The following is a 16,946-nucleotide window of genomic DNA, read 5'->3' as shown; positions in this document are numbered from 1 at the left end:
GAGAGAGAGAGAGAGAGAGAGAGAGAGACTGGGAACGTTTAAGAGAAAGAAAAAAGCAAACAAAAGAACAGAAAGGCAAATGTACGTGTGTACCCAGTGACAGAGAAGGGCAGAAAGAGAATTGAAAAAAGGGCAAGGCAGAGAGACAGACAAGGCCATTAACATACATACGAACCACACGTTCGTACTGTCACAGTTTAGAGAATGAGTATGAGCCAATCATATTTCAACTTACGTTTCGTATCTTGTTACTCAAACAAGCAACGACACCGCCTCTTCGTAGACATTGTATCAATCACGAATAAACAAATATGAAGGTACGAAAACCGTTTGTTTAGCGCGATCCTTACGACCTGGGGTCATTTTGTACCACCGGGGTTGTATTTTTCCCCTGAGGATACTTCTAGTACGGAGATCTCTTTCAAACGTTTAGTATATTTTAAAAAATCGTTTTGACAGACTGCTATGCAAAGCATACTGGTTGGATTAACAAGTAAATTTTCTCTTTGGAAAGTGGTGACATAGAGTCCCCTCGTCGTATGGATACGATGGTAAAACACGACGTATTTATAGGGTTAAAAAATAACGTATTATGGAAGGAGGTTTATTGATTTCTATTGAATTATAATAGTATGCAGATAGGTAAAAAAGTTTTTTTTTAATTCACTGAATTCTCAAGGGATGATACTTTAGTTTTTAAAATTTTAGCATTGCTCACGCAGAATCTCTAAGCACGTACAGTAATATACACACACAGACACAAACGCTAATACAAACAAACAAACAAACAAACAAACAAACATACACAAACAAACATACACAAACACACAAGCACATACATACATACACAACACAACCATTCATAGGTTCGCATTGCAATCATACACGAAAAGAAATAATTAATTAATGTGTGATATACACACACTCTCTGTCGGAGATTTTACACTGCGACAACACTGCTTGCGTTTTCCACACAAAAATTATATATTATTATTATATATAAATATGTATATATATATATATATATATATATATATATATATATATATATATATATATATATATATATATGTATATATCACTCTCTCTGTCTCTGTCTCTCTCTCTCTCTAAATATATAATATCATACGTTCTCTCTCTCATATAATATATATATATATAAGACATATTATATATATAATATATATATATATATATATATATATATATATATATATATATATGTGTGTGTGTGTGTGTGTGTGTGTGTGTGTGTGAGAGAGAGAGAGAGAGAGAGAGAGAGAGAGAGAGAGAGAGAGAGAGAGAGAGAGAGAGAGAGAGAGAGAGAGAGAGAGAGAGAGAGAGAGAGAGAGAGAGAAACAAAGTGTGAGAGATGCAGATGTTATAATAATAGTAAAATGCATCATAATATCACAAAACAAATATATAGCTTAACGATACATCACGTGACGTCATCTAGACCTACGAGTTTTGCACAATCTTATAAAGTGTCAGCCCAAGACGTAACAGGCTTCATTAGTGTCGCCCGCCGGGCCGATGTACCATGACAGGATGGGCGGGGAACTCGGATACATTGTTGGATCGGTGCTCGTGGGATCTCCATTCCATCTCTTTCTCTATCTCTCTCTTTAACTCTCTCGTTCTCTTTCTCTCTCTCTCTCACTCTCTCTCTCTCTATTTGTGTGTGTGTGTGTGTGTGTGTGTGTGTGTGTGTGTGTTTTTCTCTGTCTGTTTCTGTATATGATTATTATATGTGTCGGCATCTGTTAGTCTGTCCCTGTCTCTCAGTCTGTCTGTCTCTGCTTGTATCATCTATCTGCACATCTCTCTCAGTATATATACATATGTAGATAAAATAGATAGATAGATAGATAGATAGATAGATAGATAGATAGATAGATAGATAGATAGATAGATAGAGAAAGAGATATTATGAAATATACAAATCTATATCTGTGTATGCCTCTCTATCTCTCTCCTGTTTTTACTCTCTCTTACAATCTCTAGTTCCCTATCTCTCTCTTTCTATCTACCTATCTATACTCATATCTCTCTCTCTCTCTCGTTCTCTCTGTCTCTCTCGATCTCAATTTCTCTCACGTGCTCTCCATTTCTCTCACTCCTTCTCTCTTTCTCTCATGTGTTTCTCTATTTCTGATTTCCTGACATTTTTTCATTGTTTCTCTTTTCCCTGTTTTCCCTCTGTATTGCTCACTTCTGTCGATATTCTCACTGTTCTGTCCCTCTTTGTTTGTATCTGTCTGTCTGTCTGTCTGTCTGTCTGTCTAATAACGCATAATACGTTTCACTTTGGCTCTGAGGAAAAGCCCACAATATTTTATTCAAACAGTCGTAATTGTAGTTCCGTTCGGTTTCCCTTCTTTTGAAAGGCCCGTACATGCAAACGTTCACATAGAATCCCTACTCTGCCATCAAACCAGATACACCAGACTGAAAAAAAACAACCAAAACCCATTTTTAACAACTAATTGAAAGAAACAAAACAAAACAAAACAAAGAAGCAAACAAAACAAAACAAAACAAAGAAGCAAACAAATACAAAACTAAGAATTCTGTTGTTTCCTCACCAAATTGTATATCGTTATAATACATAATCCCTCATAGGGATATTTATGTTTAGCAGTAACCAAAGTGGGATCGCCTTTTAATTTTAATTCCAAAAAGTTGGTGATTTTAAGAAAAGAGAAAATGCGTCGATACGAAAACAGCCATCTTGTACTAGTAGTACAACAAGTAATATAAAATTGAAATAAAAGGGAGTTATAGACGTTTAAAATAAGCCGTGCGGGAGAAAAAAAACCCTCCCTCTCTTTGTTCAATTAGAATTCCGTGAAATCAATCTGTGTTATAAATAGTCGAAAACGGAATAAAAGAAGCTAAATATAGCTACCACCCTCGTGATCGAGGGGCTGAAAACTAAACACTAGTTGGCCCCACAGATTAGCGAGAAATGTAAACGCCTCACGCGCTGGTCAAGGAAACCGGAACAGTAACTCCAAGTTTTTAGAGAAAGCATCTCAGACGTCCGTGAACATTCATTCGGTCGTTATCGTTCGTGAGTTCATGAATTGAGCAATGAACTGCACGTGTTATCTTGAGGCGCAAACAGGAAAATAAATATCCTTCTCAGTGTGAGACAATGTGTCGCGAATGCTTCGATATGTTCTTGTTGTTGTTTTTTATGTTACTCTGTGAGTCAGTGTGTGACTGTTAAGGGTTAATTCTGGCACTGTGCTTCGGATTTAATAGTTGTCATTTAATGAGAGAGAGAGAAAGAGAGAGTAAGAGACAGACAGAGGGAGAGAGGGAGAGAGGGGGGGGGGAAGAAGGAAAGAGAGGGAGAGAGAAAGAAAGAAAGGAAGAAAGAGAGAGAGAAAGAGAGAGAGAGAGAGAGAGAGAGAGAGAGAGAGAGAGAGAGAGAGAGAGAGAGAGAGAGACAGACAGACAGACAGACAGACAGACAGACAGACAGACAGACAGACAGACAGACAGACAGACAGACAGGCAGGCAGAAACGGAGAGAAATGAATGGTTGGGGGGGGGCAGATAGAGAAAGAGGGGGAGGGAAGAGGCAGTTCGTGATTTCGGCAATCTGGAAGCCTAAGCTCAACCAGTCACGACATGCCATTTTTCCCTCTTACTGGCCGTCTTTTTTTTTTTCTTTTTTTTTTGGGGGGGGGGAGTTGTATTGGGTTGTTTTTTTTTGTTTCCTTTTTTTTCTTGGAGACCCCAACTGTGCAGATAACCGACTTACGGTGAGTTTGGGAAGGGTGTGTCTGTGTGTGCACTGCAGCTGGATTCGGCATAACGAGTAATCAGTGTAGGTGGTGGGAAATACACTTCATCGAAATGCACTGGGTGCCTCAAGTGCATGATCACGTTTCCGAGTGTTGGGACAAATTAGGCACACAGAGGTTCCTTGCTATTTTACGCACCCTTATTCGTGGAATTGGGATGTCACTCCCTTTCGAAATGAGGTTAGGGTTCATTTAAGAGTGATTTGTGGTCGCTAGCTTTTTTCTTTTTTCTTAAAATATGAGCGCCCCTGCAGAATTCAGAGTTGAGGTCTATTCAGCGGCTTATTCAACTTGCAGCGGAAAATAGAGGTAATGAGAAATAAGGGAAGACCCACATACCACACACTGGAAACGTAAAATCCGTCAGTGGTCTATCATGAAATGATGCATCAAAGCATAGACTGGGGAAGATAGAGGCTCATTTTGGCAAGAGTGCGGCACCATGAAAGACAGGTTTATACTTTTATTTGAAGTTTTTTGTCTCTGTCAATTTCATTTTTGCTTTGCAGAACTTCTCAAGGGCTGGGCGTTGCGCAAAAGGTCACATTTTTGTAAAGGGTACACGTGTAAGTCACTTCATTACCCACGCTTTGGTTCTGCTTAGTTTGACTTGATCTGTTGTATACCGACATAAAAAATAGAATGGTGACCACCAACCCCCCTCCCACCATCACCCCACCCCCGCGCCCATTGTTTCTACTTCTTTCGAGAATCCCAACCCAATAATAATTCATGATCATGATCTTTTCACAGAAACCTTTTACAATGTTTGAATCTAAGGTCAGACATAAAATGACAATGTCATAAAATACACTTTATAGAGTGTTCAAAGCAATACAACTCAGAAACATTCTCTGCTTTTGGGGGTAGCATTGAGGGCAAGCAGCCAATTAGGCACTCATACACTAATAAACTAACAAGAATGGCCATTTTCTATAGCTGGATGATAATAATAATTTGCACTTATATAGCGCATATCCACTCTCTGATTTTGTCATCTGCAGCCAGGTAGAATTCATGATTTCATAAACTGTGTTTCTTGTATAACCATCACAGCAAAAGCAGCTACTGCAACCACATAGGAATAAAATAATAATCACATTTAATTCTGTCTTTTTTCCGGTAAATCTGGGATTCCCACCCTCCTCGATCACAGCCGGCACCCCTAAATAGCGAGCAAATATCTTGCGACTTTTATGAATATTCGTGCACGCCGTGCTGGCCCGGGGACTGTCAAACTGCCGTTTCCCAGTGTTGTTCCGTCTGTCTGAAAGCCTCTTCAGCCACGCTCATCAAATCGATAATGAAAAAGCTGCGTACTTCACCTGACGAAACAGAGACTCACCTGTCTGGCTAAAGCACACAAATGTTCTGCTGTTGTTTTGCTTTTATTTTGTAGTTATGGTTGTTCGTTTTCAGTTGTTTTTGTATGTTTGTTTATTTGTTTGTTTGTTGTTGTTTTTTTGTTATGTTTTTTGGGGGGGTTTTTGTTGGGGGTTTTTGGGAGGGGTGTAAATATTGCGTCACCTCTCTTCCCAAAAGACTTTCATTGACGAAATCTACAAACTCTCGGTGGCTTTATTTCAGTCCCTCTTTTATTTCGCATAATCATTTTTCTCACAATCAATCTTTTTAAAATTTACGTTTTCTCTGTGGGAGTTTAATAAGAACGTTTGTAATTATACAATGTCGATACATCGACGACCTCATCGTAATATCAAGTGAACAACACTTTCGCTCTGTGTGAACTGACTTCATCGCGGACCTTTCTGTACAATAAAGTCAATTAAAGTAGAGTTAAGTTTCAAGTTATATATTAATTCTGCAAGCTCCCCCGCCCCGCTCCCTCTCCACCCCCACTCCCTTCTTTTTAAACAAAAAGCGTAAGTAATATGATCTTAGTAATGAAATTCCAAAACATAGACAACAGAGTCTTCAGCATTGCTTGTATCCGATCTACAATAAAAGTACTGTTTACACTGTGGTATAGCGGTGCTTCACTGTCGCACGCACGAGACCCGAGTTCGATTCTCGAGAGGGAAGAACATGTGTTATCCAGTATCTCGTTGTTTTCTGCTGAGATGCTGTATTCCTCTCAGCCCGGATTGGCCCTAACAGGCGGCGCCAGAAGTCCGCGTCATAATTATCTCTTTTGTGTTGATGGGGGCGTATAAGAAGTACTGTAAAGAATGTCTATGAAAATATTGCCTTCTACCTCTTTCCTCCCAAATGTTTTCCCTTTATTCTGTTATTTTTTCCAAATATTTACTCATAATGAAAACATGAAAATAAACAAATTATCATACGTCTCTATTTGTTGAATGGATATGAAATTCTAGTGGGGGCAAATAACCGTACAGATGTGTAATTAGACAATATGTTAGTGTACAGTCGCCGTTTGGAAGTGTACTTGAATTAGTCTTCCCAAACGTCGCGAGGTGGAAAAGACAAGTACTAAGTAACATAACTTAAGATAACATGCTCTTTTTTTCCCTCCCCTTTCCCCGAATTCCGTATACCTCAAATACTGCATTGGGTAGACATGTAGCCAGTGGCATAAATAATATTACCAGAAACCTGACTTAATCCTAAGTATTCCCAGTCATTTTCTTCTTTTCCTTCTTCATAGTTATATTCCCAATCGGCAGACCTTGCAGGTTGTTCTTCTTTATCCTACAGCTAATAACAAATCATTAATGGTTATTCTTCAATACTAGCATTTTTCATAGGGTTTTTTTTTGGAGGGGGAGGGGCGGTTAATATTCTTTTTCTTTTCCTGATTATGATTTGCTATCAATAACATCATGTTGTCTTAACGATATAAGTTGTCACAAACTGACAGAGTACTCACTTTCCAAACGTTCTTGGTCTTTTTCAAATGTTTTTACAAGATGATACCCTCGTTTTATTATGCGAAACAAAATCTGCAGAACTGTTCCAAGTAAAACGTCACAAATCTGAATGTTTCCTGAAGCAAAGCAAAGAAATGTACGGCCGTGTCACCGGGACAGGAATGGCAGCCAGGACATTGTGTTATCATTAACCCCCATTTCTCCTTTTCTCTTATCAACCCATCGTACATTCGTAAACAGCATGACGCATTGACCAACTGTCGACGTGTCAACCCTGTATTCCACACCTAGACAGGGGTGCTAGCCCAGCTGACGCTACACGCAATCACACATTCATTTTATTCTGCAGGAAAACGTGTGGCCGAGCCAGTGTTCCAGTAAACACGGCACACTTTTAGTAATTGTTGTGAGTATTTTGCTGCCTGTTATCCAACTTCAAACCTTTGTGCTGAAATTGTGCTAAACGCCAATTTGTATTTTATGGGGGGGTTTTCTGTCTGCATATTGTTTACGTTATTTTGATGGTCAGAGTATACGTGCAGGAATATGCTATCTTTCTCTCTGTTATTTGAAAAGAGGCAATTTTCTTCTTCTTAATAATGTTGAACCTACAGTGTGTATCTTAGTCTTATGTGCACATAATGGAAGAGAAACTCGACCTTAGAATAACTTACTTGACATACTAAATCTATAACATTTAACCGCACACTATTCCACAGAACTACAGTGTTGCGAACTGTTAGGCGCATTCGACTTTCATTCAGAAATCCCCCGCTCCCCCAAACTAATAGCAATTTACCCATCTGCCGCTGAATGAACAAAGGGGGTGACATTAAGCGCCACATTGTTGACTTCTTATTTGCTTAGTATGTAATATAAAGAAATGGCGCACCATGAGATCAGAGGGTATTCTGTTAAAGTATTATGTCGATGATCGTGGTTCTTATTGTAAAGGGTATGTTTCGGAACGAATGTTATTTAGCAAGCTTTCAAACCTACCTAAGGTTCCAAACCTGCGTGACTCTGTTATAATGGGAAATGGAGTGTAGTATTGGTGATCTAGCCTCATATTGTAATCCAACGGTGTTGACAGGGGCGCTAAACCAACAACAAAACCAATAATTACTGAAAAAAAAGAAATTCCCCAGCATCATTCTACTGAACCCTTAGAATTGTAACTTTAAACAACCTTCACAACAATTGGGTTATTTAATCGCGATACCCCCGCTTGTACTTCAGCAGGTTATCAAATGAAGACATTAAAGTGAATTTAAATGTCCCTTTTAGGGCTCCATCGCGCCTTTTTTCAAAAGTATCTGACTCACGCCGTTCACACGTCCGCGTAAATGTCGGTGATGGCGTCCACACCCATCTGTTCCCACCACCAATCAATCGGGCTGATTGGAGCTAGAGGTCGAGACAACTGGTCCCCAGGCTGGGGGAATTAAGACCACGGTACGGGGATTCAGACAGAATCTCATTCCCCGCAATTACAGATAATGTAGACATCCGGTTTAGGTGCTTGTTATTATTGTGGGGTCGAATGTAGAGCATACATCAGTAATGAAGAAATCAGCACCTTGATAAATTATTAGTCTTTGATTTTCCCTTTTGGCGTTAGTGTGTGTGTGTGAGAGGGGGGGGGTGTATAAAGTGGGCGTCAAGGGTGGTGGTTTGGATGGGGTCTCTGTTTGTCTTTAGGTTTGTCTATTTCTCTCTCTCTCTCTCTCTCTCTCTCTCTCTCTCTCTCTCTCTCTCTCTCTTTCACTCTCTTTTTTCCTATCACACACGCTCACATGTACACACACACAAGCACAGATACAACACTCACACACATACATAGACACACACACACCTATCATACGCACGCACATTCACAGACACTCACACCCTCACTCACTCATTGACAATACAAGCAGATCGAAAAAACGTAGTAAAATCTAGATCTAGTTTAATCAGCTATTTTGTATAGCCACATAATCATTATGTTTCATTTCTATTTGTTCACGAAAATAATTACATTGTATCAGCATTCTGAACGTGAAGCTGAAACATGTTCATCCTCATTAGACAAGAAACGACGTTAACAGCAAATCATCTGTGGGGAAAAACGTCCTTTCGTCAGTCTTTCCAGATTTTTCCCACACAGCTATATAACATTACGTTGTCATGTACAGCCCGAATATTTATATGGAATTGCAGTAGCAGTATAGATAGGCCCTCTTTTCAGAATTTATTAGACCTATATAATATTTCAATTGCAGGCTCTCCAGTTCTCATGGGGCTACACAATTAGATCACATGACTTCAAACGCAAGGCGCTTTAAACATTGTTAAGAATTCGGTTGGGTGGGGGGGGGGGGGGGTGTTAAATATCTACTTTTACCAAAATTTCCTGAAGAGGGAAAAACACAATTATGTATAACACATATTTTAGATAACCTATCAAAACAAGACACAATCTCTATGAATATACATCATAGCATAATTCGTACATTTTGCACGCATAGATTTCTTTTCTCGTGTGATCTTGTGTAAAGATTATTACTGTTTCTGATGCAATGAGCAAGTAAGTGGGGTTATTAAAAATGAGGAAAAGGAAAGTGTTTGTGTGTGAATGTGTGTGTGTGTGTGAGAGAGAGAGAGAGAGAGAGAGAGAGAGAGAGAGAGCGGGGGGAGAGAGAAGGAGAGAGAGATAGTGAGAGACAAAGGGTGGACACAGAAACAGAGAGAAAGAGAGAGAGAGAGAGAAAAGGAGAGATAGAGAAGAGAGGTAATCTGTGTTGAAAATATCCGATGTTTTAAATACTCTACCAGGAAGAATTTCTCTTCACGGTACACATTTTTATTTAAAGTTCCCCACTGTCACCATCACTACCGCTGCCATTAGTTCCTTACGTTTAGGGCTAGTTAAGAACGTATAGGTTTAGGGGGAAAAAAGTTTGTAAACTGCTTCACCAGACACCACATGAACTGACAGTCATGACTGATATGCAACCCCAGAGGGGTCAGGGAGAAAGAAATGGCAGGCCAAAGGGATCTGCTACTGCCTTAAGCTGTGAACATACTCTAAAGAGGAGTCTGACCCGCAGGTCCTTGAGATAGTCTAAATTCCCGACAATATAATGTTCACGTGATTTAGTGGGCAGCATAATTATAATTGTCATAATCGGCATCAGGTAGATGCTGCAGGGGAAGAACGAAGGTACTCTGAAGTGCATTGTGTTTCTATTTATTTATTCGTTTATTTATTTATTTATTTATTTATTTATTTTTTATTTTTTTTATTTTAATGTATTATTTTATTTAAATTTTTCATTTTTAAAAATTATTTTCTCTAATTTTAATTTATTGTTGTTGTTGAATTTGTTTTTGTTGTTTTTGTTGTTGTTGTTGCTGTTGTTGTTGTTGTTGTTGTTGTTGCAACGAAACAGTTTTCTGAGTTTGTAAATTTCATTCTAAAAGATCGCTGTGTGTTATAGATTCAATTGTAAAAATTAACAAATGTTTGCAGATGCTGAAACGCTGCACACCGTCTACTGAAAAGAGTTGATGTAGAAAGATTTTGACTTTGTGATTTACCTTCCTTATGAGAGATCAGTCCCGCTTGCAAATACCCTGACATACCTGCCACTATACTGTCTTCCCACTTAGCTCCTCTCAACACTTGTCTTGGTCTGATAGAATAGGCTCACACTAACAATGTCACCGTAACAGAGACTGTGCCCACCATTTCGGAACGTCACGGTGACCGTAAAGATGGTTCCAGAGGGAACGGGATAGAGGGTGCCCACATCCCTCGTGACTCAATGAAGCAGAAGAAGATAGGACTAGCGCTAACATTACATAAACGCACTGCAACAAAATCACTCATCACCACCCTTATTTCTAAAATCATCACCGCTCTCATATCAATGACTTACCTCTATAATACTGTAATGTCTATCTACTGTAACAGTTACTTGTTATACTAAGTATGCACGTAATACACTATTGGACACTGTCATACGCACTTTTTTCTTCTAATCAGATGGCGTCAATCTCATATAAATTGGCAAGGGTTAAAAAAAGTGAGAGATCTGTCAACCTCCGCTAGCCGGCTTGCATTGTTTCTAGACTCAACAGAACCTGATTATGTCACAAAACTATTGACCAAATGAGTGTACTTTTTCGTCTGAAAGGGGAACAGACAGGACAGTGTCGAAAGTACCGCATGACTATGATCCTAGTCGAGATGAAAAGAACAAATCTGATATATTTTAATTTTTCTTAAAAACATTTGTACCGACTTTATGCAATGTATCTTAGTTTTTTCAACATTTAGAATATAAATTTTAACAAAATGTGTCCCGACGCGGTGGGACGCGGTGGAATCAGGCGCTCGTCAATTTTTGTGCGTATGGAGTTATTGGTAGCGTCTTAAAGCTTGTTCGCTTGTCTTACCTTCGACGAAAAAAAGACCCATCTATCTTGAATAGAAGTCGAGTTATTTGGAATTGGAGAAGATGGAAGTCGCTTTGTTTCAGGGGTTCAATTGGTTAGAAAATGCCCGCCACAGTTTGGGGACTCATAAAGCTTGAGAGTCCTTGGAAACTGAAAATTTTGATATTTAGAGCCTTCAAAATCAACGTTTCTTAGTAAAATCCACCAAAAAAGGTGTTTTGAAAAGGATATAAAAGATGCTGAGCCAAAAAAAAGCAACAAAATTTAGATAAATATTAACAAACCAGGAGAAAAATGCCATTTTCTTTGGTTTCATTATTTTGACGAGCGCATGATTTCTCCACAATCCCTCACAAATATTTGTTTGTGTACATGCAACTGTTACCACTGAATAAGAAAGCACAATACTTTTTTTTTTCAAAGTTGTGGACTCAGTGCACCTGAACAGCTGGCCGACGATGCGATAAGAGCATGCGTGTGTATGTACATGTATTTATTTCTGTCTAGTTGCCATGAACAAAACATTTCACAGTATCTACTCATCTTATATAAACACGCCTATTTGTTTCCGCGCCCTCTCAATTATTGTGCCTGCCTGAAAACAACCGCTTTGCGTTCAGGGTGACAAAGTGAAGATCAATTTCTCTCTTCCCGGAGCCCTAGAAGGGGGAATTTGAAGAGAACACGAAGTGGATGCCAAGCACAGTTCACCAAGGTTACATGAGAAACCGAATATACGAGAAAGGTCAGGGGAGGGGGTTAAGGAATTGGAGGGATGGAGGATGTGGGGGAATGGTTGGGGTGGGGATGGTGGAAGTGGGCGTAGGGGTGAAATTGGGTTGGGGGGGGGGGGTGATACTGTCTTGTCAGGCGCGAAAAATTTGGTTTTTGCCCGTCAATATAAAAGCTCTTCGCACATCTTGTGGCTGGTATTATTGCCTTCATTGTGTCTGTATCCTTCCAATACTGACACACAAAGAATACACACACAAACATGCACACACACATACACAAACATACACACACACATACACAAACATACACATATATACATACACATATATACATACACACATACACAGACACACACACGCTATTTTGTATCTTTCTCTCACTCTGTGTGTGTGTGTGTGTGTGTGTGTGTGTGTGTGTGTGTGTGTGTGTGTGTGTCTGTGTATGTGTGTGTATGTATATATGTGTATGCTTGTGTATGTGTGTGTATGTGTGTGTGTTATTGCGTATCCCTTACTCTTTCACTAATTCTTTTTCTCTCTCTCATTCTCTGTCTTTTTGTCTGTCTGCATCTCCCTCTCCCTCTCTGTCCTTTTAACTCTCAGACACCCTCTCACTCTTTTTTTTGTCTCCACCGCCCGTCTGTCTTTGTGACACTTACACCTCGTACACTTAATGCAATTATAATCTTGCTGTCTGTCTGTCTTCGTTCTAACTCGCCTGTCTCTCAGTTTGTTTGTATAATTGTCCATTTGCTTGTCTGTATGTGTCTTAACCTTTCTTTCTTATTCGTTCCATCTTTCCTTTGTTTGATTTTTTTTTTCGTCTCTCACCTCTCTGTTTCTCTACATACTTCCCTGTTTTCCCCCACCTGACTTTCTCTCACTCTCTGTCTTACTTTTTTTCTCTTAATTTCTTTCTGTTCATGCATCTGTCAGTTTAGGTATCTGCATGTCTCTGTTTGTCTGTTTCCCTCTGCCTGTTTTTGTATCTGCCTCTGTCTGTCTATCTATCAGTCCTTCTGTCTGTCTGTCCGTCCGTCCGTCCGTCTGTCTGTCTGTCTGTCTGTCTGTCTGTCTGTCTGTCTGTCTGTCTGTCTGTCTGTCTGTCTGTCTGTCCGTCTGCATGCCTGTCTATCTGCCTGTCTGTCTGTCTGTCTGTCTGTCTATTTGTCTGTCTTTTGTGCCACTATCTCCCCCTCTCTCTCTTTCTTTCTTTCTTTCTCTCCCCCTCCCTTTCTCTTTCTTTCTTACATGTTTTCTACCATCAAACATTGGACTAGGCAAAATAAATGAAGATTGCACATGAAGAGACAGAGACAGATGGAGAGAAAGAGAGAGAGAAAGAGAGAGAGAGAGAGAGAGAGAGAGAGAGAGAGAGAGAGAGTGAGTGAGTGAGAGAGAAAGAGAGAGAAGTAAACATTCGTGCCTACTAGATTTTAGAACTGGAAAAACTTAAGTGGCATTGGGGGAGAGAGGCATCGAGAGAGAAAGACAGAGAAAGATAGAGAGAGAAAGAAAGAGAGAGAGACAGAGAGATAGAGAGAGAGAGAGAGAGAGAGAGAGAGAGAAATGAGAGAGCGGGAGAGATGAAACAGAGGTGGGGGGGGTAGGCAGGGGGGAAGGGGGTCAATTTGAGTCAGGAACATGAAAAACTGACACAACAAACAGACTTGGGGGGAGGGGGGGGGGGGGGACAGGAAAAAAGAAGAAAAAAAATGTAAGTTGTGGGTTCGGAGGAGACGGATGGTGTGTGCATATGCAGACAGCTGTCGTGCTATTGATTGGAGCAGCGCCAGATTCACGTGCTATCGGTGATTCCTTCCGCTTCCCTACCACCGATTACTCTCCCTTTTTAGGTCTCTTCCGCCATCTCTCAGTCTGTCTGTCTATTTGTGTGCCTTGTCTGTCTGTCTGTCTGTCTGTCTTTCTGTCTGTCTGTCTGTCTGTCTGTCTGTCTGTCTATCTGCCTATCTGTCTATCTGTCTGCCTGCCTGTTTTTCGAGTCTGCCTGTTCGACTGCCTGGTTGTCTCTCTATCTGTTTGTCTGTCTGTCGGCGAACTATATCTATCTATCAACACACTTATTTACCATTGCGTGTAGTCTGCATTGATAGAGAGAGCTAGACTTAGTGTAAAAGATGGACAGGTAAATATTTAGAACTAGCTATGCCCCCTTTCGATGAAAGGAATGATTTGTGCTTTAACATCAACTGAAAGTCATTGGCCTACTATATTTACACTCTTCTGGAACGGAGCAATAAATCTTGAGAGATGCAAACGATTAGAAGGTCTAGATCTAGATCTAGATCTACACTCTCAAAACAAAATATGCCTCGCGGAATATCACTTCCAGCACTCCCGCTGTGAAGGAGAGCTACGCAGATTTGTTTCGTTTCTCAATGGAATAATCAAAAAGGCCAAGGAAGAACGGGAACTTTTTGTCCAATATATTTTTCTAAATTCAGGAAGCAAATAGTAAATCAAAAATTGAGCTCCGTCATGGGGACCTTTCTATGCTTTTGCAGCAACTTGCCAACTTTCAACTCTGTAGCTGTCATAGTTTTATGGGGAAAGTAACACATGTGTTTCCAAGTAGAAAAATATATTTTACATATCATCCTGCTGACAGACAGACGAAGAGGCAGACATGTGTACACAGATTACTTTTTTCCCAAAGTTTACAGATTTTTATAACGTTCACTTTATTTATCGGAGGACATAATTACTATTAAATACAGTTCTGGCCATAGTTTCACACATTTATCCCATACATAAATAGTAAAGACAAATAAGAACGAAACAAAAATATTCGATAAATTACCTACGCTTCCTAAAAAGACTTGGAGCTCTCTCTCTCTCTCTCTCTCTCTCTCTCTCTCTCTCTCTCTCTCTCTCACACACACACACACACACACACATACACACACACACACATACACACACACACATACACACATACACACATGCCGCTGGGAGCAATAAAACAAATAATCCCGTGCAACAGTCTATAGATTTTTTTCCTGTACAATTTCGTACGATTTAGTTGAAAGGAGAAAATAGGAAAGGAGAATAGGTATGATTCTTTCTTAAATTATACGTTGAACCTAAGCTCTTCAATGCAAGTGCCAAGTCCTGTTCTTTCATTCCAGGGGTAGGAAAGTGAAATAAAGTTAATTGGCAAAATGACACACATTTTGAACAGAAGGTTAAGGGTTTCGTAAACTGAGTTCATCGTTCTCTTCCATGCAAACTTGCTCTGTCACTTTCCAAAAGATACAAACACACTCGAGTATCTCGGTGATTCTTCTTTGATAAGCCAACAAAGGTGTGGTGTTGAGATTTCGTTAAGCCGGGGTATATGGCACTAGAATCTGTTTGTCCGGCTTCAGATACCTTCACCCTCAGTAATCACCAAAAGGAAGAGGGGTGTGAGCATGTGTTCGTGTTTGTTTGGTTTTTTTGTGTTTGTGTTTGTGTGTGTGTGTGTGTATGTGTGTGTGTGTGTGTGTGTGTGTGTGTGTGTGTGTGTAAGTGTGTGTGTGAGAGTGCGTGTGAGAGATAGAGAAAGAGAGAGAGAGGGGGGGACAGAGAAAGAGATAAACAGACTTAAAGAGATAGAAAGAGAGGGAGACGGGAAGAGAAAGAGGGCAGAGGGAGTCAGATAGAGAGAGAAAGTTAAAGATAGTTGGGGTGGGACAGAGAAAGAAAGAGACAGAGTGAGAAAAAGAAGGAGAGAGAGAGAAAAAGAAACAGGGACATAGAGAGACAGAGAAACAGAGAGAGACAGAGAGATAGAGAGAGACTCACACAGAGAGAGAGAGAGAGAGAGAGAGAGAGAGAGAGAGAGAGAGACAGAGAGAGAGATAGAGAGAGACACAGGGAGAGAGACAGAGAGATTAACGCTGATGGTAATTAATTTTTGTCGGAAAGGAAATTACATTTTTGACCTGCGGGGATTTGGGGGAAAAGGGGGGAGGCAGGCTGATAATCAAATACGAGGACACACGTAAGCACAATACATTAGATGAATAGAAATAATGAACTAAAAACTGCACACACACACAAGTAACGCACATGAGAAATCAAAATGTAAAATCAGCTTTCAAACAAACAGAAGTGTTCGCCCGTATGTCTAAGGATAGCTCAGACGTCGGTGGTATCTTAACGCCATTGATGACAACTGGCAGCCCCAATGGTCTCTCTAAGAAACGAAGCTGAGGTCAATCAGCAATTAGCCCGTGAGAGATTGGATCGATACAGGGAAAATGCCGCAATTGTTATCAAATTTAACCCTCACTCAAGACGAAGGAAGAGTGGTTATCTCTCGAGAAAATGACGACCTAGCTGCCTGTTTCTTTTCTGTGAAGTGGAAATAGATTCAGTCTATGTGAAAAACCTCTTCAGAAATATTGATAACACAATGCTATGATTTGGTCGGCGTGGATGTGGATACATGGAAGTGAAAGCACGACTTCTACAGTTAGGTACTCGAGTCTGTGTCTGCATGGATACAGTGGTGCGTAGATAAAGGGTTAGGATTCTCTTAAAGAAAAGAAACCCAACTATGTAAGCCTAGAGGAAAATGAGGTGAATTAAAAATAGATGTCTAAAGTCTGATTTCTTGAGCACTTTTTAAATTAGCCAATTTCCTCGTAGTACTGAAAAGTCGTACACGAAATGAGAACTTAACCTAAATCTTTTTCTCTAAGATTATATTTCCATTCCAAATCTGTTTGGAATAATACAACTCAAAGTCCAAATTTGAACACAAAATTTACTTCATTGCTCATTCTTAACTATGAACTAAAACATTGAACTATTTTGAAATTTGGCCTGCCCACTTTGGCTACATTAGGAAAAGCGACTGTTGAACCTTTGCCTAACTAAACAGACCAGTTTGTAGAGTTTATCGCTAATAGGTGTTAACATGTAGTACATGTCTTTGCATGGGTGTCCCTCCATGATTGCTAGATGATGATGAGGATGATGATGATGATGATGATGATGATGATGATGATGATGATGATGATGATGATGATGATGATAATGATGATGATGATGATGATGAGTCATCATCATCATCAACCCCATCATCATCA

General features: G+C 39.8%; 1 protein-coding gene across 1 annotated transcript in view; it reads right to left on the bottom strand.

The window, feature by feature from the left end:
* The window catches only part of LOC106011034, a 249,731-nt gene that overhangs the window by 219,147 nt on the left and 13,638 nt on the right, over positions 1 to 16,946 (bottom strand). The gene's annotated exons all lie outside the window — the stretch shown is intronic.

The sequence above is a fragment of the Aplysia californica genome, unplaced genomic scaffold (genome assembly GCF_000002075.1).
Source record: "Aplysia californica isolate F4 #8 unplaced genomic scaffold, AplCal3.0 scaffold00044, whole genome shotgun sequence".
Taxonomy (NCBI): domain Eukaryota; kingdom Metazoa; phylum Mollusca; class Gastropoda; order Aplysiida; family Aplysiidae; genus Aplysia; species Aplysia californica.
The sequence above is the reverse complement of the archived record's forward strand: the minus strand, read 5'-3'. Positions and strand labels throughout refer to the sequence as shown.